The sequence below is a fragment of the Mus musculus genome, chromosome 1 (genome assembly GCF_000001635.26).
Source record: "Mus musculus strain C57BL/6J chromosome 1, GRCm38.p6 C57BL/6J".
NCBI classification, from domain to species: Eukaryota; Metazoa; Chordata; class Mammalia; order Rodentia; family Muridae; genus Mus; species Mus musculus.
The window spans coordinates 117963985-117987997 of record NC_000067.6 but is presented as its reverse complement, the minus strand read 5'-3'; positions in this window follow the sequence as shown (position 1 = coordinate 117987997).

Genomic DNA, 24013 nt, shown 5'->3' with positions numbered 1-24013 from the left:
TCAAGGACTAACATCACAATAACCTTCACTGAGATTATATCTCACAAATCCCAATATTCTACCATACTAAAATATATAGAACATTAATCAACATGCTTATACAAAAATATTCATTAATAGTATTTTGGTTTATATGATGACACATTAAAATATTATTTCTTTAGAGAGTTTGAAAATGAATTCTATATGATTATTCATCAGTGAAATCAGATTATTGCTGGCTGAAAGATTATTTTCATATTTTATTGTTGATAAAATAATTTCATATGAATATAACAGTTACTTCAAAGTAAGGGTTTGCAATTACTACTATGTGTAATGCTACCTTGTAGTATTCTCTGATGAGCAAGGTTTTACCACAGTTTAAATTCTTATAACTATATTTATCATTTAGAATAACATATTTCTGTATAAATACTTAGAATATAATTACATATCAATTTAGTCTGCTGCATGAATCTATTTTATCTGAGGTTTGAGCTTTTGCTAAATGATTTGCCATATTGTTTATATTTGTAAGGTTTCTCTCCAGTATGCATGCTGTGCTGTGTTTGAAAATATCATAACTGTGAATAAATTTCCACATGCTTTACATTAGGAATGCTTGTCTCCAAAATGAATTCTGTAATGACTTTTATGAGGGGTGTTGGGGGAACAGGCAAATTTTTTTCCACATTTACTGCACTTATAAGGCTGCTTTCCCATATTGATTTTTTGATGTACTTAGAGAGTTCAGGACAAGAAAAGAGACTTGCCAACTTTTTTCATTTGTGAAGATTACCTCCTATATGGATTCTGTAGTGAACTTGAAAATTTAAGGACTGGGTAAATGATATGTCATATTGATTATATTAGTAATGTTTGTTTCCAGTATGGATGTGGTAGCAAAATTTAAGATCTGAGGACTGTGTAAAGATTTGCCACATTTAATACATTTTTAAGATATATCTCCAGAATGGATTCTGTGTTGAACTTGAAGAGAGGAGGAATCTGTAAATGATTTAGAACACTTATTACATTTGTAAGATTTGTTTTTATTATGGATTTTGTGGTGAATATTAAGTTGGGAAGACTGGGTAAATGATTTTCCATACTTATTACATTCATAAGTTTTGTCCCCCATATGGATTCTCTGGTGAACTTCAAGTTTTGAGGACTTCGTAAAAGATTTCCCACAATCATTACATTTGCAAGGTTTGTCCCCAGTATGGATTCTCTGGTGAACTTTAAGATCTGAAAACCGTGTAAAAGATTTTCCACATTCATTACATTTGCAAGGTTTGTCTCCAGTATGTAATCTGTGGTGAATTTTAAGATGTGAGTAATGGGTAAATGATTTCTCACATTCATTACATTTGTAAGGTTTGTCTCCTGTATGGATTCTCTGGTGAACTTTAAGATATGAAACCTGGGTAAAAGATTTTCCACATTCATTACATTTGTAAGGTTTGTCTCCAGTATGTAATCTGTGGTGAATTTTAAGATGTGAGTACTGGAAGAATGATTTCTCTCATTCATTACATTTCTAAGGTTTGTCTCCTGTATGGATTCTCTGGTGAACTTTAAGATATGAAACCTGGGTAAAAGATTTTCCACATTCATTACATTTGTAAGGTTTGTCTCCAGTATGCAATCTGTGGTGAATTTTAGCACTTGACAAATGTTTAAAAGATTTTCCACATTTATTACATTTGTAAGGTTTGTCTCCAGTATGTAATCTCTGGTGAACTTTAAGACTTGAAAACTTTGTAAAAGATTTCCCACAATCATTACATTTGCAAGGTTTGTCCCCAGTATGGATTCTCTGGTGAACTTTAAGATCTGAAAACTGTGTGAAAGATTTTCCACATTCATTACATTTGTAAGGTTTGTCTCCAGTATGTAATCTGTGGTGAACTTTAAGATGTGAGGATTTTGTAAAAGATTTCCCACAATCATTACATTTGTAAGGTTTGTACCCAGTATGGATTCTCTGGTGAACTTTAAGATCTGAATACCGTGTAAAAGATTTTCCACATTCATTACATTTGTAAGGTTTGTCTCCAGTATGTAATCTTTGGTGAACTTTAAGATGTGAGGACTTGGTAAAAGATTTGCCACATTCATTACATTTGTAAGGTTTGTATCCAGTATGCAATCTGTGGTGAATTTTAACACTTGACAAATGTTTAAAAGATTTTCCACATTCGTTACATTTGTAAGGTTTGTCTCCAGTATGTAATCTCTGGTGAACTTTAAGTCTTGATAACTTTGTAAAAGATTTCCCACATTCAATACATTTGTAAAATGTCACTCGAGTAGAAATTCTGTAGTGAGTCTTAGGATTTGGGGATTGAGTTCTCTCAGGAAGAGTATCTGGAGCTTCCTGATCTGTTTCAGGAATGAAATAAATGTGTTTTACAAACATAGCACTTCCATAAAAATATATATCACACTCTTCACTACCAGCAGTATATTCCCTGAATTTTTTCTATATAGCACTTAAAGGTATTACATGCAAATCTTTCTGTTATTTCATCCTGAACATAATCCTGTCCCTTTGAAGTAGTTTCTTCATATGATCACAAGACAGAGGCAAAATTAATGAATACATGTCATTATATGTCATTTTATAATTGGTTGAAAATAATATACATGCATAATGCATGAAATAGCACCAATTTGAGGATCATGGAAAAGCATACAACACCGAATTGCAACAATTTTCTTCAAAAGAAATTAATGTTATAAACATAATATATGTTAGAAGATATTCATAAAATACATGGTATATTTTCATATGTATGAACTTCATCATAATTACACAGTATAGGAGATAACAAAACACAATTTTTGCAGCTAGCATGCATTAATAAAAGAAAATCTCCACACTATGGGACTCAATGACCAATATGAACCCAAATCATCTATCCAATGACAGAATGATGAAAAGGATGTACTAGAATACATGTTTAATAATGGGATACTAATGTGAAATTAAACATTAGATTTACAATCAGTGAGAATATTTATTTAAAAACAAAACAGGTATTTATGCCTGGAGTTGAACCTGTGCCACAGGTCTCCATAATCAAATATTATTGGGAGGGAACTGGACTCTCAAGAGTGCTGACACACCTGATAGCACAGGTAAGAACACCACTACTGTTCAAATTCCTGGCCCAAGAGGGACCTACACAGATCCATCAGGACCCAGGAAACAAGAAAAAGCCAGGGACGGACATGATTCATCCTGTTTTGTTTTTTCCATGTCACAGAGCTCTGGCATAGCTCTGCATACCCAAATTCTTCCTGGAGAGAACTGGTCTTCTAGGAGAGCTGATATACAAGCTCACAGAAGGGACAAGCCACAGTGGAGACAGTAGGACTGGCTAACACCAGAGATAAGTAGATATGACAGACAAGAGCAAGAACATAAGCAACAGAATGAAGGCTACTTGGCTTCATCAGAACTCAGTTTTCCCACCAAAGTAAGCCCTGAATAACCCCAAATTCCTGAAAAGCAAGCCTCTGATTTAAAATCTTGAGCTGGACATAGTGGCACACACCTTTAATCCCAGCACTTGGGAGGCAGAGTTAGGCAAATTTCTGAGTTTGAGCCCAGCCTGGTGTAAAGAGTGAGTTCCAGGACAGCCAAGGCTACACAGAAATATTCAGTCTTGAATAACCAAAAATAAATAAATAAATAAATAAATAAATAAGTAAAAGTCATGAGCCATAAATGCAAGCATCCACAACACAATATACTAAATTGAAGAGAGAATCTCAGGTTCAGAAGATACCATATTAAACACTGTTATAGCAGTCAAAGAAAGTGCAAAAAGGAAAAAGATCCTAATCCAAAACATCCAGGAAATCCAGAACACAATGAGAATGCCAAACAGTTATAGAATAGAGCAAAGATTCCAAAATTAAAGGTCCAATAAATGTCTTCAACAAAATTATAGAAGACTACTTCCCCAACCTAAAGAAAGACATGTCCATGAATGTACAAAAGCCTACAAAATTCTAAATAGACTGGGCCAGAAGAGAAATTCCTCCAATTATTCAATAGTGAAAACATGAAATGCACAAAATAAAGAAAGAATATTAAAAGCAGTAAGGGAAACAGGTCAGGTAACATATAAAGGCACACCTATCAGAATTACACCAGAATTCTCACCAGAGACTGTTAAAAGCCAGAAGATCCTGGGCAGATGTCATACAGACCCTGAGACAACACAAATGACATCCAAGTCTACTATACCCATGAAAACTCTCAATTACCATAGATGGAGAAAGAAAGGTATTCTATGAGAAAAATAAACTTACATAATATATTTCTACAATTCCAGCCCTTTAAAGGATAATAAATGGAAAACTCCAACATAAGGAGGGAAACTGTACCCTAGAAAAAGCAGAAAATTAATCTTTCAACAAACCTAAAAGAAGATAGCCACATGAACAGAATTCCAAATCTAATAACAAATAACAGAAAGCAACAATTACTGTCCCTTATTATCTCCTAATATGAATGGAATAAATTCCCTAATAAAAAACCATAGATTAGCAAGTACCTGACTGAGAGAGATGCAGCAAATTTTTTCAAATCAATGGACTTAAGTTGGAAATCCCTCTTGTTGATTTGGAGAAAAGCCTGGACAGATGTTATACAGATACTAAGAGAACACAAATGCAAGCTTAGTCTACTATACCCAGAAAACTTTCTATTACCTTAGATGGAAAAACAAAAGTATTCCACGACAGAACCAAATTCACACATAATCATTCCACGAATCCTGACCTTCAAAAAATAATAACAGAAAAAACACAATACAAGGAAGGAATCCATGTCCTAGAAAAAGCAAGAACATTTTGCTGCTTACAGGAAATACATCTCAGGGAAAAAGGCGACAATTCCTCAGAATTAAAGGCTGGAAAACAACAAAATGTTGGGTCTTGTTTGTGTAGTCAGTTTGTTAGTCTATGTCTTTTTATTGGGGAGTTGAGTCCATTGATATTAAGAGATATTAAGGAAAAGTAATTGTTGCTTCTTGTTATTTTTGTTGTTAAAGTTGGCATTCTGTTCTTGTGGCTGTCTTCTTTTAGTTTTGTTGAGGGATTATCTTCTTGTTTTTTCTAGGGTGTGGTTCCAGTCCTTGTATTGGTTTTTTTCTGTTATTATCCTTTGAAGGGCTGGATTCGTGGAGAGATAATGGGTGAATTTGGTTTTGTCGTGGAATACTTTTCTCGTTAGATGCTGAGAAAGCATTTGACAAAATCCAACACCTATTCATGATAAAAGACTTGGAAAGCTCAGGAATTCAAGGCCCATACCTAAACATGATAAAAGCAATCTACAGCAAATCAATAGCCAACATCAAAGTAAATGGTGAGAAGCTGGAAGCAATCCCACTAAAATCAGGGACTAGACAAGGCTGTCCACTCTCGCTCTACCTATTCAACATTGTACTTGAAGTCCTAGCCAGAGCAATTCGACAACAAAAGGAGATCAAGGGGATACAAATTGGAAAGGAAGAAGTCAAAATATCACTTTTTGAAGATGATACCTTAGTATATGAAAGTGACCCTAAAAATTCCACCAGAGAACTCCTAAGCCTGATAAACAGCTTCAATGAAGTAGCTCGATGTAAAATTAACTCAAACAAATCAATGGCCTTTCTGTACACAAAGAATAAACAGGCTGAGAAAGAAATTAGGGAAACAACACCCTTCTCAATAGTCACAAATAATATAAAATACCTTGGCGTGACTCTAACTAAGGAAGTGGGAGATTTGTTTGATCCATTTCTATCTCCCTGTACTAAGGTCAAATCTAGGTAGATTAAGGAACTCCACATAAAACCAGAGACACTGAAACTTATAGAGGAGAAAGTAGGGAAAAGCCTCGAAGATATGGGCACAGGGGAAAAATTCCTGAATAGAACAGCAATGGCTTGTGCTGTAAGATCAAGAATCGATAAATGGGACCTCATAAAATTGCACAGCTTTTGCAAAGCAAAAGACACCGTCAATAAGACAAAAAGGCGACCAACATATTGGGAAAGGATCTTTACCTATCCCAAATCGAATAGGGGAATAATATCCAATATATATATAAAGAACTCCAGAACATGGACTTCAGAAAATCAAATAACCCCATTAAAAAATGGGGCTCAGCGCTGTACAAAGAATTCTCACCTGAGGAATACCGAATGGCAGAGAAGCACCTGAAAAAATGTTCAACATCCTTAATCATCAGGGAAATGCAAATCAAAACAACACTGAGATTCCACTTCACTCCAGTCAGAATGGCTAAGATCAAAAACTCAGGTGACAGCAGATGCTGGCGAGGATGTGGAGAAAGGGGAATACTCCTCCATTTTTGCTGGGATTGCAGGCTTGTACAACCACTCTGGAAATCAGTCTGGTGGTTCCTCACAAAATTGGAGATAGTACTACTGGAGGATTCCGCAATACCTCTCCTGGGCATATATCCAGAAGATGTCCCAATCGGTAAGAAGGACACATGCTCCACTATGTTCATAGCAGCCTTATTTATAATAGCCAGAAGCTGGAAAGAACCCAGATGCCCCTCAACAGAGGAATGGATACAGAAAATGTGGTACATTTACACAATAGAATACTACTCAGCTATTAAAAAATGAATTTATGAAATTCCTAGGCAAATGGATGGACCTGGAGGGTATCATCCTGAGTGAGGTAACCCAATCACAAAGGAACTCGCACAATATGCACTCACTGATTAGTGGATATTAGCCCAGAAACTTAGGATACCCAAGATATAAGATACAACTTGCCAAATGCATGAAATTCAAGAAGAACGAAGACGAAAGTGTGGACACTTTACCCTTTCTTAGAAATGGGGACAAAACACCCATGGAAGGAGTTACAGAGACAAAATTTGGAGCTATGACGAAAGGATGGACCATCTAGTGATTGCCATATGCAGGGATCCATCCCATAATCAGCTTCCAAATGCTGACTCCATTGCATACACTAGCAAGATTTTGCTGAAAGGACCCAGATATAGCTTTCTCTTGTCAGACTATGCGGGGCCTAGCAAACACAGAAGTGGATGATCACAGTCAGCTATTGGATGGGTCACACGGCCCCCAATGGAGGAGCTAGAGAAAGTATCCAAGGAGCTAAAGGGAACTGCAACCCTATAGGTGGAACAACAATATGAACTAACCAGTACCCCGGAGCTCTTGTCTCTAGCTGCATATGTATCAAACGATGGCCTAGTAGGCCATAACTGCAAAGAGAGGCCCATTGGACTTGCAAACTTTATATGCCCCAGTACAGGGTACGCCAGGGCCAAAAAGGGGGTGTGTGTGTGTAGGGGATTGGGGGGGTGGGTATGGGGACCTTTGGGATAGCATTGAAAATGTAAACGAGGAAAATAACTAATTAAAAAATAAAACAAACAAACCAAGGACCAGATGAGTTTTGTGCAGAGTTCTATCAGACCTTCAAAGAAGATATAATCCCACTTCTTCACAAACTATTCCACAAAATAGAAGCAGAAGTTACTCTACCCAACTCATTCTATTAAGCCACAATCACTCTGATACCTAAAACCCCAAAAGATCCCACAAAGATAGAGAACTTCAGACCAATTTCCCTTATGAATATCGATGCAAAAATACTCAATAAAATTCTTGATAACCGACTCCAAGAACACATTAAAACAATCAGCCAACCTGACCAAGTAGGTTTCATCCCAGGGATGCAGGGATGGTTCAATATATAGAAATCCATCTACGTAATCCAGTATATAAACAAAACTCAAAGAAAAAAAGCACATGAACATCTCCCTAGATGCAGAGAAAGCATTTGACAAAATACAACACCCATTTGTGATAAAAGTCTTGTAAAGATAAGGAATTCAAGGCCTATACCTAAACATGATAAAAGCAATCTACAGCAAACCAGTATCCAATATCAAAGTAAATGGTGAGAAGCTGGAAGCAATCCCACTAAAATCAGGGACTAGACAAGGCTGCCCACTTTCTCCCTACCTATTCACATTGTACTTGAAGTCCTAGCCAGAGCAATTCAACAACAAATGGAGATCAAGCAGATACAAATTAGAAAGGAAGAAGTCAAAATATCACTTTTTTCAGATCATATGATAGTATATATACGTGACCCTAAAAATTCCACCAGAGAACTCCTAAGCCTGATAAACAGCTTCAATGAAGTAGCTGGATATAAAATTAACTCAAAGAAGTCAATGTTTATCTGTACACAATGTTTTCTGTACACAAAGGACAAACAGGCTGAGAAATAATTTGGGGAAACAATACCCTTCTCAATAGTCACAAATAATATAAAATACCTTGGTGTGACTCTAACTAAGGAAGTGAAAGATCTGTATGATAAGAACTTCAAGTCTCTAAAGAAAGAATATAAAGAAGATCTCAGAAGACGGAAAGATATCCCATACTCATGGATTGACAAGATCAATATAGTAAAAATGGCTATCCTGCCAAAAGCCATCTACAGATTCAATGCAATCCCCTTCAAAATTCCAACTCAATTCTTCAATGAATTAGAAAGGGCAATCTGCAAATTCATCTGGAATAACAAAAAACCTAGGATAGCAAAAACTCTTCTCAAGGATAAAAGAACCTCTGGTGGAATCACCATGCCTGACCTAAAGCTGTACTACAGAGCAATTGTGATCAAAACTGCATGGTAATGGTATATCGACAGACAAGTAGACCAATGGAATAGAATTGAAGATCCAGAAATGAACCCACACACCTATGGTCACTTGGTCTTTGACAAGGGAGCCAAAGCCATCCAATGGAAAAAAGACAGCATTTTCAACAAATGGTGCTGGCACAACTGGCGGTTTTCATGTAGAAGAATGCGAATTGATCCATTCTGATCTGCTTGTACTAAGGTCAAATCTAGGTGGGTTAAGGAACTCCACATAAAACCAGAGACACTGATACATATAGAGGAGAAAGTGGGGAAAAGTCTAGAAGACATGGGCACAGGGTAAAAATTCCTGTATAGAACAGCAAAGGCTTGTGCTGTAAGATCCAGAATTGACAAATTGGACCTCATAAAATTGCAAAGCTTCTGTAAGGAAAAAGACACTGTCAATAAGACAAAAAGGCCACCAAGAGATTGGGAAAGGACCTTTACCTATCCCAAATCGGATAGGGGACTAATATCCAATATATATAAACAACTCATCAAGGTGGACTCCAGAAAATCAAATAAACCCACTAAAAATTCGGGCTCAGAGCTAAACAAAGAATTCTCACCTGAGGAATACCGAATGGCAGAGACGCACCTGAAAAAATGTTCAACATCCTTAATCATCAGGGAAATGCAAATCAAAATAACCCTGGGATTCCACCTCACACCAGTCCAAATGGCTATGATCAAAAATTCAGGTGACAGCAGATAATGGCAAAGATGTGGAGAAAGAGGAACACTCCTCCATTTTTGGTGGGATTAAAGATTTTGTAATTCATTGACAAAAAGGAAGGCAGAACATGCCCAAACTTATGGGATACAATGAAAGCACTGCTAATAGAAAAGTCATGCCTCTAAATGCTGTCTTAAAGAAAATGGATACATCTCATACTAGCAATTTAACAGCATACTTGAAAGCTCCAGAACAGAAGATATAAACACACCAAAGGGGAGTTGACGGCAAGAAATATACAAAATCATGGGAAAAAAACAATTAATTGGAAAAAAGCAAATACCACAAAAAAATCAATAAAACCAAGAATTGGAGCATTTTAAAAATCAAAAGGATATACAAACCCTTTGCAAAGTAAATGAAAACGAGGGAGTCCATACCCCAAAACAATAGACACTGAGGAAATCCAAACACTCTTTGGGTGTTATTACAAAAGCCTCTATTACACAAAACTGGAAAATCTAAATGAAATGAACAAATTTCCAGATTGATTCCAATTACCAAAATGAAAGTAAGATTAGGTAAGGAATTTAAAAAGACCCATAACTCCTTAGGAAATAAAGATAGCCACACAAACATATTTCTACTTCTTTTTTTTTAAATTTTTTATTAGGCATTTAGGTCATTTACATTTCCAATGCTATACCAAAAGTCCCCCATACCCACCCACCCCCACTCCCCTACCCACCCACTCCCCCTTTTTGGCCCTGGCGTTTCCCTGTAATATAAATTTTGCAAGTCCAATGGGCCTCTTTTTCCAGTGATGGCCGACTAGGCCATCTTTTGATACATATGCAGCTAGAGTCAAGAGCTCCGGGGTACTGGTTAGTTCATAATGTTGTTCCACCTATAGGGTTGCAGATCCCTTTAGCTCCTTGGGTACTTTCTCTAGCTCCTCCATTGGGAGCCCTGTGATCCATCCATTAGCTGACTGTGAGCATCCACTTCTGTGTTTGCTAGGCCCCGGCATAGTCTCACAAGAGACAGCTACATCTGGGTCCTTTCGATAAAATCTTGCTAGTGTATGCAATGGTGTCAGCGTTTGGATGCTGATTATGGGGTGGATCCCTGGATATGGCAGTCTCTACATGGTCCATCCTTTCATCTCAGCTCCAAACTTTGTCTCTGTAACTCCTTCCAAGGGTGTTTTGTTCCCACTTCTAAGGAGGGGCATAGTGTCCACACTTCAGTCTTCATTTTTCTTGAGTTTCATGTGTTTAGCAAATTGTATCTTATATCTTGGGTATCCTAGGTTTTGGGCTAATATCCACTTATCAGTGAGTACATATTGTGTGAGTTTCTTTCTGAATGTGTTACCTCACTCAGGATGATGCCCTCCAGGTCCATCCATTTGGCTAGGAATTTCATAAATTCATTCTTTTTAATAGCTGAGTAGTACTCCATTGTGTAGATGTACCACATTTTCTGTATCCATTCCTCTGTTGAGGGGCATCTGGGTTCTTTCCAGCTTCTGGCTATTATAAATAAGGCTGCTATGAACATAGTGGAGCATGTGTCCTTCTTACCAGTTGGGGCATCTTCTGGATATATGCCCAAGAGAGGTATTGCTGGATCCTCCGGTAGTACTATGTCCAATTTTCTGAGGACCCGCCAGACTGATTTCCAGAGTGGTTGTACATGTACTAAGGTCAAATCTAAGTGGATCAAGGAACTTCACTTAAAACCAGAGACACTGAAACTTATAGAGGAGAAAGTGGGGGAAAGCCTTGAAGATATGGGCACAGGGGAAATATTCCTGAACAGAACAGCAATGGCTTGTGCTTTAAGATGGAGAATTGAGAAATGGGACCTAATGAAACTCCAAAGTTTCTGCAAGGCAAAAGACACCGTCAATAAGACAAAAAGACCACCAACAGATTGGGAAAGGATCTTTACCTATCCTAAATCAGATAGGGGACTAATATCCAACATATATAAAGAACTCAAGAAGGTGGATTTCAGAAAATCAAATAACCCCATTAAAAAATGGGGCTCAGAACTGAACAAAGAATTCTCACCTGAGGAATACCGAATGGCAGAGAAGCACCTGAAAAAATGTTCAACATTCTTAATCATCAGGGAAATGCAAATCAAAACAACCCTGAGATTCCACCTCACACCAGTCAGAATGGCTAAGATCAAAAATTCAGGTGACAGCAGATGCTGGCGTGGATGTGGAGAAAGAGGAACACTCCTCCATTGTTGGTGGGATTGCAGGCATATTTCTACTTCTAATAACAAAAATAGCAGAAAGTAATAATCACTTTTCCTTAAAAATCAATGGGTTCAATTCTCCAATAAAAATACATACTGACAGACTGGATACATAAGCAGAACCCAGCGTTTTGCTGCATACTGGAAACAGAATTCAGGGACAAAGGCAGACACTACCTAAGAGTAAAGGGTTGAAAACAATTTTCCAAGCAAATAGTCCCAAGAAACAAGCTGGAGTAGCCATTCTAGTATCAAATAAAATCCATTTTTAACCAAAAGTTATCAAAAAAGATAAGGAAGAACACTTTATACTGGTCAAAGAAAAAATCTATCATGATAAACTCTCAATTCTGAACAGTTTTGCTTCAAATGCAAGGGCACCCACATTCTTAAAAGAAACTTTACTCACGCTCAAAGCACATATCACACCCCCACAATAAAAGTGAGCGATTTCAACAGCCAACTCTCAGCAATGGAGAGATCATGGAAAAAGAAACTAAATAGAAACACAGTGAAACTTGCAGCAGTTATGAACCAAATGGATCTAACATATATGTATAGAATATTTCATCCTAAATCAAGAAAGTATACATTCTTCTCAGCACTTCATAGTGCTATCTCCAAAACTGAACATATAAAAAGTCATAAAACAGCCTTCACAGATACAGAAAGATTGAAATAATCCCATGCACCTTATCAGATTTCCACAGACTATAGATGATCTTAACACCAAAATAACAGAAAGCACACATACACATGGAAACTGAACAATGTTCTACTCAATGATAACTTGGTCAAGGAAGAAATGAAGAAAAGAATTAATGAAAATGAAGACACATCATTCCAAAACTTATAGGACACAAGTAATGAAATGGTAAGAGGAAAGCTCATAGCTCTAAGTGCTTTCAGAAAGAAACTGAACAGAGAGCATACATGTAGCTTAACAGCACACTTGAAAGCTGTAGAACAAAGTGAAGCAAATATACACAAGAGGAATAGAAGTCAGGATATAATCAAACTCAGAGCTGAAATCAACCAAGGAGAAAGAAAGAGAAGTATACAAAGAATCAACTATAACTGGATCTTGTTCTCTGAGAAAGTCAACAAGATAGATAAACCCTTACCCAGACTAACCAGAGGGTACAGTGAGAGTATCCAAATTAATAAAATCAGAAATGAAAAGGGAGACATAACAACAGAAACAGTAGAAGTTCAAAAATGTCATCATAAGAATCTACTACAAAAGTTTATACTCAACTAAATTTGAAAATCTAAATGATATGGACAATTTTTTAGACACATACAAGGTGCCAATGTCAAAACAGGATCAGATAAAATACCTAAACAGTCCCTTATCCCCTAAAAATTAGAAGCAGTCGTTAATAGTCTCCCAACCAAAAAAAAAAAAAAAAAAAAAAAAAAAAAAAGCCCAGGAGCAGATGAGTTTAGTGGAGGATTCTATGAGACCTTCAATGAATACCTAATACCAATAATACTATTCAAACTACTACACATAACAGAAACAGAAGGGACACTATCCAATTCATTGTATGAAGCCACAATTATGCTTATACCTAAACTACACAAAGAACAAATAAAAGAAGAGAACGTTAGATAAATCTCTGTTATGGATATCGATGCAGAAATACTCAATATAACTCTTGCTAACCGAATTCAAGAACATATAAAAAAGATCATTTACAATGATCAAATAGGTTTCATTCCCAGGATGCAGGGATGGTTCAATATACAGAAATCCATCAATGTAATCCACTAGATAAACAATATAAAGAAAAAAAATCACATGATTATTTCATTAGATGCTGAAAAAAGCATTTGACAAAATTCAGCATCCCTTCATGATAAAAGTCTTGGAAAGATCAGGAATTCAAGGACCATACCTAAACATAGTAAAAGCAGTATATAGTAAACCAGTAGCCAACAACAACCTGAATGGAGAGAAATTTGAAGCAATTCCAAAAAATCAGGGACTAGATAAGGTTGCCCACTCTCTCTCTATCTATTCAACATAGTACTTGAAGATCCAGCTAGGGCAATTACACAACAAAAGGAGATAAATGGGATACAAATTGGAAAGGAAGATGTCAAAATATCACTATTTGTAGATGATATGATCTTATGCTTAAGTGGCCCCCAAAATTCCTAAAACTGATAAACAAGTTAAGCAAAGTGCCTGGGTATAAATTCAACTCAAACAAACCAGTAGTCTTTCTCTTCTCAAATGATAGAAAAGTTGAGAAAGAAATTAGGGAAATGACACCCTTCACAATAGCCACAAGTAATATTAAATATGTTGGTGTGACTCTAAACAAGGTAGTGACATCTCTATATGACAAGAACTTCAAGTCTCTGAAGAGAGAAATCAAGAAGATCTCAGAAGATGGAAAGATCTCCCATGCTCGTCATTTGGCAGAAATAATATAGTTAAAATGCCCATCTTGTCAAAAGCAATCTACAGATTCAATGCAACCCCAATCAAAATTCCAAGGCAATTCTTCATAGATGTAGAAAAAGCAGTTACAAATTCATTTGGAAAACAGAAACCCTATGATAGTGTAAAGTATTTTCAACAATAAAAGAACATCTGGTGGAATCACCATCCCTGACTTCAAGCTGTACTACAGAGGAATAGTGATAAAATCTGCATGGTATTGTTACAGAGATGGGCAGGAAGATCAATGGAACAGAATGGAAGACCCAGAAATGAACCCACACACCTATGGTCACTTGATCTTTGATAAAGGTGAGAAAAGTATCCAATGGATTAAAAAAAAACCAGAATTATATACAAATCATGGTAGTTCAACTGGTGATCAGCATGTAGAAGAATGCAAATCTGCCCATTATCTCCAGACAACCAAATAACCCTAATAGAAAATGGAGGTACAAAGCTAAACAAGAATTTTCAACTGAGAAATATTGAATGGCTTGTAGGCACCTAAAGAAATGTTCAATATTCTTTGTCATTAGGGAAATGCAAATCAAAACAACCTAGAGATTCCCCCCACACCAATCAGAATGGCAAAAACAAACAAAGAAACCAAAAAAAAAAAAAAAAACCAAACTCAGGTGACAGCAGACACTGGTGAGGATGTGGAGAAAGGGGAACACTCCATTGCTTGTGGGAGTGCAAGATGGCACAACCCCTCTGGAAATCAATTTGGCATTACCTCAGAAAATTTGACATAGTATTAGCTGAGGACTCATCTGTGGGGAATTGCAGGCTGGTTTCAGTTGAGCTGAGGTATGAACCCTGATGGCCATAATTCACCTTCATGACATGGTAGGCATTCCCTCATGCTCCTGGAACTCTGGCCCCTGCCTAAATTACCATCTCCCAGAGCCCCCACATGAGAAGCATGGTCAGTAGTCACATAAGCAATGGCCCAAGCTTCTGAACTTCATGCTAAATGCCTCCCCAGTTACCTAGCAACAGTAAAGACTATAAAAGGGACTGTTAGGCTCCCAACTTGCTCTCTTACTTCTTTGTTCCTTTACCTCTCACTTCTCTCACTTCTCTCTCCTCTTCCCTTTCTCTTTGTCTTCTTCTTTCCTATCCCCTCTCCCTCTCCCTCTTTCTCTGTCTTCCTCTCTCTCTCTCTCTCTCTCTCTCTCTCTCTCTCTCTCTCTCTCTCTCTCTCTTCCTCTCTTTCTGCTGCATTTCTATAATAAAGCTCTTAAACCATAGATAGTCTCTGCTCTATCTAGACCCGCTGCACACTCTGGACGGTGTTGGGAACCTCTTCCCTAATCCCTGTCTCCTATAACTCCGGGGCTTTAGCAAGGTAGGTCCAGGGTCCCCAGTCAGGGGCTGTCCCTTCTGCAACCCCTGTCGAGTGGGGTTTGCCTTAGATGCTCACCCAGGGCAGAGTGGAAAAGTGTCCAGCAGCTCTGCTTGAGTCCACCTACGGAGAGCACAGGAACTCTGGCTGGAAGTTTGGCCCCTTTTCCATTTGCTTCTCCCCCATCCCCTTTTTTTCCCCTCACCCATCTATACCACTCCTAGGCCTATAACCAAGAGATGCTCCAACATGTAATAAAGACACATGCTCCAGTATGTTCATAGCAGCCTTATTTATAATAGCCACTAGCTATTGAATTCTATAATAATTTAGTGTTTAATATTAGATATAGGATCCTTAGTTATGGAAAGTATTAAATGTTCATTAGTGATATTTTTCAGGTATAAATGGATATGAATATAAAAGCTGAACAAATTTTTATGTATTAATTGATTTTTAAAATACACAATATTATTAATATGTTTGATGTATAAAATGCACCGGAATAGTAAAAGATTAAAAAAATGTAAATTTGTATTCATATAAAGCAAGTATCCATCATCAAATCAAATAGAAACTTAATGAAATTTTCTAAAATCAGCAGCAAGGTAAGGCTGACCACTCTCTTATTTTTTCAACATAGTGCTTGAACTTATAGTTAGAACAGTAAGATATATAAAGGAGGTCAAGGAGATATAATTTGGAAATGAAGAACTTAAAATCTTGCTATTGGAAGATTATATGATAGTATATGTAAATGATAATATGCCTCTATCAGAGAACTTCAAGAGCTAAAAATATGTTCAGTAAAATGGCTGCTTAAAAAATTACCTCAAAAATATCAGTAGCCAACTTTTATTCATAGATAAATGGGCTGAGAAGAAATAAGGGCAACAACTTCTGTCACAATAGTCAGAAGTAAAGAAAATATCTTATTGCAACTCTAATCAAGCAAGGCAAATACCTGATATGACATGAACTTCAAGTCTCTGAAAAAAGACTGAAGAAGTTATTAGAAGATGGTCAGATCTTGCATGTTCATGGATAGGTGTGATTAAAATAGCAAAAAAGATCATTTTACCAAAACCAATCTACAGATTCAATGCAATGCCCATCAAAATTCTGACACAATTCCTGAAAGAAAAATTCTAAACTTCCTAAGTAAACAAAAAAAATCCCTGAATTGCAAAACTAATCCTGAACAGTTAAAGATCTTATGGAGAAATAACCATCCCTGACTTCAAGCTGTACTACAGAGCAATAGTAGTAAAGTCTGCCTGGTATTGGTATAAAATGAATCAAGTTGATAATGTAATCGAATGGAAATCCCAGAAATGAATCCAAAAAACTGTAGACACTTCACTTTGAAAAGAAAGTCAGAACCATAAGTGAAAATGAAAAATCATCATCATCACTCCTCCACTGCTGGTGGGATTGCAAACTGCACAACCACTCTGGAAATCAATCTGAAGGTTCCTCTGAAAATTGTAAATAGATCTACCTGAAGACCCAGCTATATACCACTCTTGGGCACATGCCCAAAGGATGCTCCACCATGCCACGTGGGCACATGCTGCAGTATGTTCATAGAGGCCTTTTGTGTGATAGCCAGAAACTGGAAACAACCCAGATGTAGCACAATAGAAGAATGGATACAGAAAATGTGGTTCATTTACAGAATGGAATACAACTCAGCCATTAAGCACAAGAACATCTTGAAATTTTCAGACAATTGGATGGAACTAGAAAATATCATCCTGAGAGAGGTAACTTAGAACCAAAGGACAAGCATGGCATATCCTCACAAATAAGTGGATATTATCCAAAAAATACAGAATATCCAGTATACAATTCACAGACCTCAAGACGGTTAATTAGTCAACGGGCCAAATGAGGATGCCTCAATACCAATTGGAAAGGAGAAGAAAGCAATCTCGGCGGTGCAGAGACGGTGGGACTTGGTTTGGAGAGGGGACAGGGAAGGGAAGGGGGAAACATGATCAGGAGGTATTGGGGCTGGAACAGGACTGAATCCTTGAGGGCCAGCAGAACGAATGGAAACAGGCAACCTGGGAGGTTGGAGGTGGTGGTACCCTCTAGAATGCACCAGAGACTTTGGAGGTGAGAAACTCTCAGGATTCAAGGGGAGAGACATTGAATGAAATGGCCTACAGTGGGGAGAAGGAACTTGTAGAGTCCACCTCCCATCGAGGGACAGGACACCAAGTGGAGGGATGGAATGGCCATGCCACAGTCAAAATCTCTGACCCAGAACTGTTCCTTTCTAAAGGAACTGCCAGGATAAAAATGAAGAAGAGCCTGAGTGAAAGGAGCTCCATTGACAAGTGCAAACTGGGATCAAGTTCAAGGAGAGGCCTTAGGGCCTGACACTATTACTAATGCTGTAGTGTACTTGCACACAGAATCCAAGCATGGTTGCCCTCTGAGAGTCCCAACAAGCAGATCAAAGAGTCAGTTGCAGATACTAGCACCCAATCAATGGAGTGAAGCCAGGGACTCCCGTGGTCCAATTTGAGAAAAGCTGTGAGAAGCTGAAGAGGAGGGTAGACCCGTGGGAAGACCAGTAAATTTTTTAAAAAAAATTTATATTTTACTATAATCTTAGCACCATATTAATAAAAATTGGTAGTGAAGTAACATAATTTTAATAACAATGGTTTTGTAGCTTACTAAGATTTTCAATCTTTCACAACTAAAGCAGAAATAAAATTACCTATCTTATCATGCAGCTATATCAAACATTGTATATTTCAATGTCTAAGGATGTTCAGATATTACCTTTAGGTATCATGATTTATTTTACTTAGGGTTCTACCACCTACCATGCAGTTCCATTGCTCCTGACTTGCATGGTTCTTCATATGATCTTGTGTTCTAAACCTTCTCAAAGAATCTTAGGTGTCTAATGTGAATTCATTTCTTTTTTTTGTTAGATATTTTCTTCATTTACATTTCAAATGCTATCCTAAAAGTCCCCTATAGCCTCCCCGCCCTGCTCCCCTACATACCCACTCCCAATTCTTGGCCCTGGCATTCCCAGGGTATATATTCCTTGGTACTGGGGCATATAAAGTTTGCTAGACCAAGGGGCTTCTCTTCCCACTGATGGCCATCTTCAGCTACATATGCAGCTAGAGACATGAGCTCTGGGAGTACTGGTTAGTTCATATTGTTGTTCCACCTATAGGGTTGCAGACCCCTTATGCTCTTGGGTACTTTTTCTAGCTCCTTCATTGGGGGCCCTGTGTTCCAACCTATAGATGATTGTGAGCATCCACTTCTGTATTTGCCAGGCATTTGCAAAGCCTTACAGGAGACAGCTATATCAGAGTCCCTTCAGCAAAATCTTTTTGGCATATGCAATAGTGTCTGCCTTTGGTGGCTGATTATGGGATTGGCCCCCAGTTGGGTCAGTCTCTGTATGGTCCATTTTTTCCAGAAGACCAGCGATCTTAACTAAACTAAACCGCCAAAATCTCTCAGACACTCAGCCACCAACCAGGTATGATACAAGAGCTGTTGTGAGGCCCGTGTCATATATACAGCAAAGGACTGCCTGGTCTGGCCTGAGTGAAAGAAGATGCACCCAACCCATGAAACTGAAGGTTCCAGGGAGTGGGCAGCTCTGGCGAGGAAGGTGTTTTGGAGTAGGGACATCCTCTTGAGGATAGTTAGGATGAGGGGAGGAGGTGTGGGATGGGGATCATTCTGGGAAGGGGATGAAGACTGGACTGTCCAAAAGGATTAAAGAATTAAATAAAGAGAAAGAAAAAAGAAATATACCAACCTCAATTAGAATATGAGATAATCATCTACTACTTTATAAAATATATACAATATGCTTCATTCGAAATTTCCTCTATAAAGTTAAAATAAAGCAAAAAATCATTTAGCATCCATAGTGTTCTAATTCTTTTATGCATCGTTCAAAAGAATCTTCTTAGAAAAAATTTCATTGAATAACTTTTCTGAGTACATTCAGGACTAAACTTCTCCCTGATTTACCATCATCACATAACATGTTATTTCACTTCAGATTACCTGGTGTTCTTCTTTCTGTCCCATTCCTATCAACAATCCATGGATCTTTATTTTCTTCAAGGAAGGTAATTACCTCTGATTTTGAAACAGCAACACCTGTCCATTCAGAAATACAGATTTGCCATTAATTGTAGCTGGGCACTAGCACAGTATTGTGCCATGGAGGTAAGATGGAAAGGCATAAAAGATACATGAATGACTTTTTTTAATTGGTTTTTTGAGACAAGGTTTCTCAGCATAGCTCTGCCTGTTCTGGAACTCACTCTGTAGACCAGGCTGGCCCAAACTGAGAAATCCACCTGCCTCTGCCTCCCAAGTGCTGGGATTAAAGGAGCGTGCCACCACTGCCCAGCATGAATGGCGTTTTTATATTCACTTCCATCAGAATGTTTCAGAGTCTTTTTAAGTCAACTAATTTAAAATTCTGAATTTCTTTTTAAAATGACATCATTAGAAAAGGAAGACTGTTTTGGTCAAAGTGGATTCACATATAAATGCTACTGAATGCTTATTCCCAAATAGTATAAGACTGAAGGATCATTATGTTAAATGTAAACCCAAGATAGAGGTATATCATGTTAGCTATAAATAAGATAGTAGCCAATAATTTTAAAAATTTAAGAGAGTGAATCATTAATGGAAATCAGTCCAAAACACTAGTAAGAGTTTTAGACATCCCTAATGTGAGTAGAAATTATGGGAGAAAAATATTCGTACCCACAGAAACCAGGTTGTTGTAATTCTCCAACATGACATCTCTGTACAGAGCCCTTTGAGCAGAATCCAGACATTCCCACTCCTCCTTAGAGAACTCTAAAGCCACATCCATAAATGTCAATAGAACCTGAAATTAAAATGAACAGTATCAAAAAGGAGAAGAAGGGGCACTTCATACTCATCAAAGATAAAATCTTCCAAGATACACTCTCAATTCTGAATATCTATGCTCCAAATGCAAGGGCAGCCACATTCATTAAGGAAACTTTAGTAAAGCTCAAAGCTCACATTGCACCTCACACAATAATAGCGGGATACTTCAACACCCCACTTTCCTAATTGGACAGATCCTGGAAACAGAAACTAAACAGAGACACATTGAAACTAACAGAAGTTATGCTCAGAGTCATCTATTGGATGGAACACAAGGCCCTAATTGGCCATCATTGGGAGGAGAGGACCTTGCTCTTGCAAAGATTATATGCTCCTATACAGTGGAACTGCAGGGCCAGGAAGCAGGAATGGGTTGGTAGGAGAGCAGGGTGTGAGGAGGATATAAGTGACTTTTGGGATAGCATTTGAAATGTAAATGAAGAAAATATCTAATAAAAAATTTTTAAAAAGGAGAAGTGGATAAGTACCATGATAATTTGCAAAAGAAATTCAGGGGAACCTACCATAAAACATGCTTTTAGTCTAATCATAAATAAAAAAATAAAATGAACAGTATCCCCTTCTGTCCATTGGCCAAGTTCTATATTTCAACCAAAGAAATATTCTTAATTATAAATCATGGTCTGCTCTCAATAACTAGTATGTATTTCTGAGAAATTATTTTTTGAATGAAACAATGTTGTGACTTCTCTGCAAAGATTCAATATGACATCAGTTCTCAACCTGTGGTTGATAACCCATTTGGTAATCAAATGACATGGTCTCCTAAATGATCTGATGGTAGTTGCTTAAGGCACCAGAAAGTATAGATATTTACATTAGGCCACATACAGTAGCAAAATTACATATATGACTTGTCAATAAAATAAAATTATAGTTGGGATCACCACAACATGAGCAACTCAGTTATAAGCCTGCAGCAGTAGGGAAGCTGAGAATTACTGCAATAGGCACTCAGATGCAAGATTCACTAGACATGAACCTTTCTTCACAGTCAAATAGTGACCAAAGTGATTCTCCGTAGAAATCAACTACACATTCGTCTTTGTCATAATATATATTCATCTTTACCACCAGAAACTTTATAAGATTTTCAGATTACGTTTTCATTTATAGAAGTTATATTGAAAAACAAAATTGACTGGAATAAGTAAGAACCTGTCTTAAGCACACCAGTGACCTAAGTTTGAAGAGTTAGTACTGCGAGTCATGGGACAAAATAGTTCTGAAAATGTGAATCAGCATAGGGAAGGTTTGGAAGTTCTGAGTATGAAGTATTTCTGTAAGAACACTCAGCCATTCCCATAATCATGCACACCTTTACCTGACATGAAGCCATCTTTCCTTTCTCCTTCAGAAGGGAATATCTCACCAAAGTTGGCCTTCCACATTCCAGAAGTCAGTTTGTATTTACATGGAGCAGATACTCCCTGTTTCTTGTAAACTGAAGAGTAGAAAGCAGGAATCAAAACTGACCACACACCATGACTTGTCCCAGAGAAGAGATGCAGAAACAATGATCTTCTATAGGCAGGAAAATACAAGACTTTCGTTTTCTGTGTTTAGGTGTTGTTTTTCCAGAAGATGGTGTATTTCTCTACAGACCTGGGTATGTGACTGCAGTGAAGTGCTATATACTTAATATAGGCAGACTGGAGTTGTAAATGCAGGTTGAGCACAGCTTTCAGTTGAAATTTGTATTCACCCTTTCTTTCCTTGCCTTTACCTGAGATGGTTTATCAAAACAGAATTGAGGCTTATATTTGCAATAATTGCCAGAATCTGTGAGGTAACTGCAGCTGTAGGTATTTCTGGGTAGGCAATATAGTTGGCTGGGTCAAGAAAAACGAGGCAATCAGTGCCGGCTTCACCACTGTATCCACAGAGATAGTACTTTCGGACTCTGTGTCCAGTTCTAAAAGAAAGTGATTTTGTGGTTTTCAAGGAAGATTTGGGATTGTATTATGTCTTCAGTTTCCTTTTAATGGGGACTTTGCTTCTTTTGGATTCGTGGTCTAATGCTCTAGCTATTCTTACCTAGATATGATACCTCTGCATCATTTTTTAATGCCTTCAGCTGTCACTGAAGGCAGCTGAAAGTCATTCTCTTACAATATCTTCGTTGTTGGGACTTTGCGCTGATAAGCAGCTGAAAATGTAGTTATATTAAAGGTGGGTTGACCAACCAATGGCTTTTAATTTCTAAAAAAATATGCAGGAAATCATAAGGAGACACATTCATCTCTGCTTGATAACGTGCCTTAATGCATTAACAGCAGTCTCTAGAGGAAATACCAACACATACTCAAATTGTGCTTCAAGGCTTAGTTGGTATTTTCCATGTTTTTTTTATCTTTATCTTCTTTTCCTCTTTCATTCATTTCTTTTTATTTTAACATTTTACAGCTGTATATCAGGGATGTGAGGATACAGATGTTTCATGAATGCAAGATGTAGTTCTACCCCAAAAGGAGATTTTGAATTTTTTTGTGTACCTTTAAATCAACACAATCTTGTAAATTAGACTTGTCTTAGAAAAAAATATTGTAGCTAAGGTTATGTAGACTCAGGGCACAATAAATGCAGATGAAAATACTCAGGACAGTAGGCTTTCAGCTCATGGCAAATAGAAGGTACTATTTCTTAAAATGTATGGGAGTGCATTGGAAACATTCTAAAATAATAACACATTGTTTTCGTAAATGAATACTATTTTTATATGCAATTGTCTCCAATAAATACTCACCACTGATTCTGCATCTGTTGACACATTCTGTTAATTTTCTTCTTACAAAGTAGAGTCAGGTAGATATCTGAGGTAATGAAGAATAAGTTTCCCTCTTATATATACATGTGTTCCTGAATATTCACATTACTTTAACTACAAAGGAATTTGAACACTTTTCATGCATTTTGGGTTGTCATGCCCTTCTCATTGATTATCCTCAGCCTCCTGCTGCTGTTCATCTTTCGTTTTCATTTATGAGAATCAGTGTTTTGTATTTGATGCATAGTAACTTTGTCTGAGTATCTTTGCATTCTTTTTTCTACCTTTTATGCTTCTATCCCACATTTTCAGGAATCTTATAACATTATTATTTTTTTTTAAATTTTTTTATTAGATATTTTTTATTTACATTTCCAATGCTATACTGAAAGTTCCCTATACCCCTCGACCCCGCCCTGTTCCCCTACCCACCTACTCTCACTTCTTGGCCCTGGAGTTACCCTGTACTGGGCCATATAACATTTGCAAGACCAAGGGGCCTCTCTTCCCAATGATGGCTGACTAGGCCATCTTCTGCTACATATGCAGCTAGAGACATGAGCTCTGGGGGTACTGGTTGGTTCATATTGTTGTTCCATCTATAGGGTTGCAGACCCCTTCAGTTCCTTGGGTACTTTCTCTAGGTCCTCTATTGGGGCCCCTGTGTTCCATTCTATAGATGACTATGAGCATCCACTTCTGAGTTTGCCAGGCACTGCCATAGCCACAAAAGAGACAGCTATATCAGGGTCCTTTCAGCAAAATCTTGTTGGCATATGCAATAGTGTCTGTGTTTGGTGGCTGATTATGGGATGGATCCCTGTG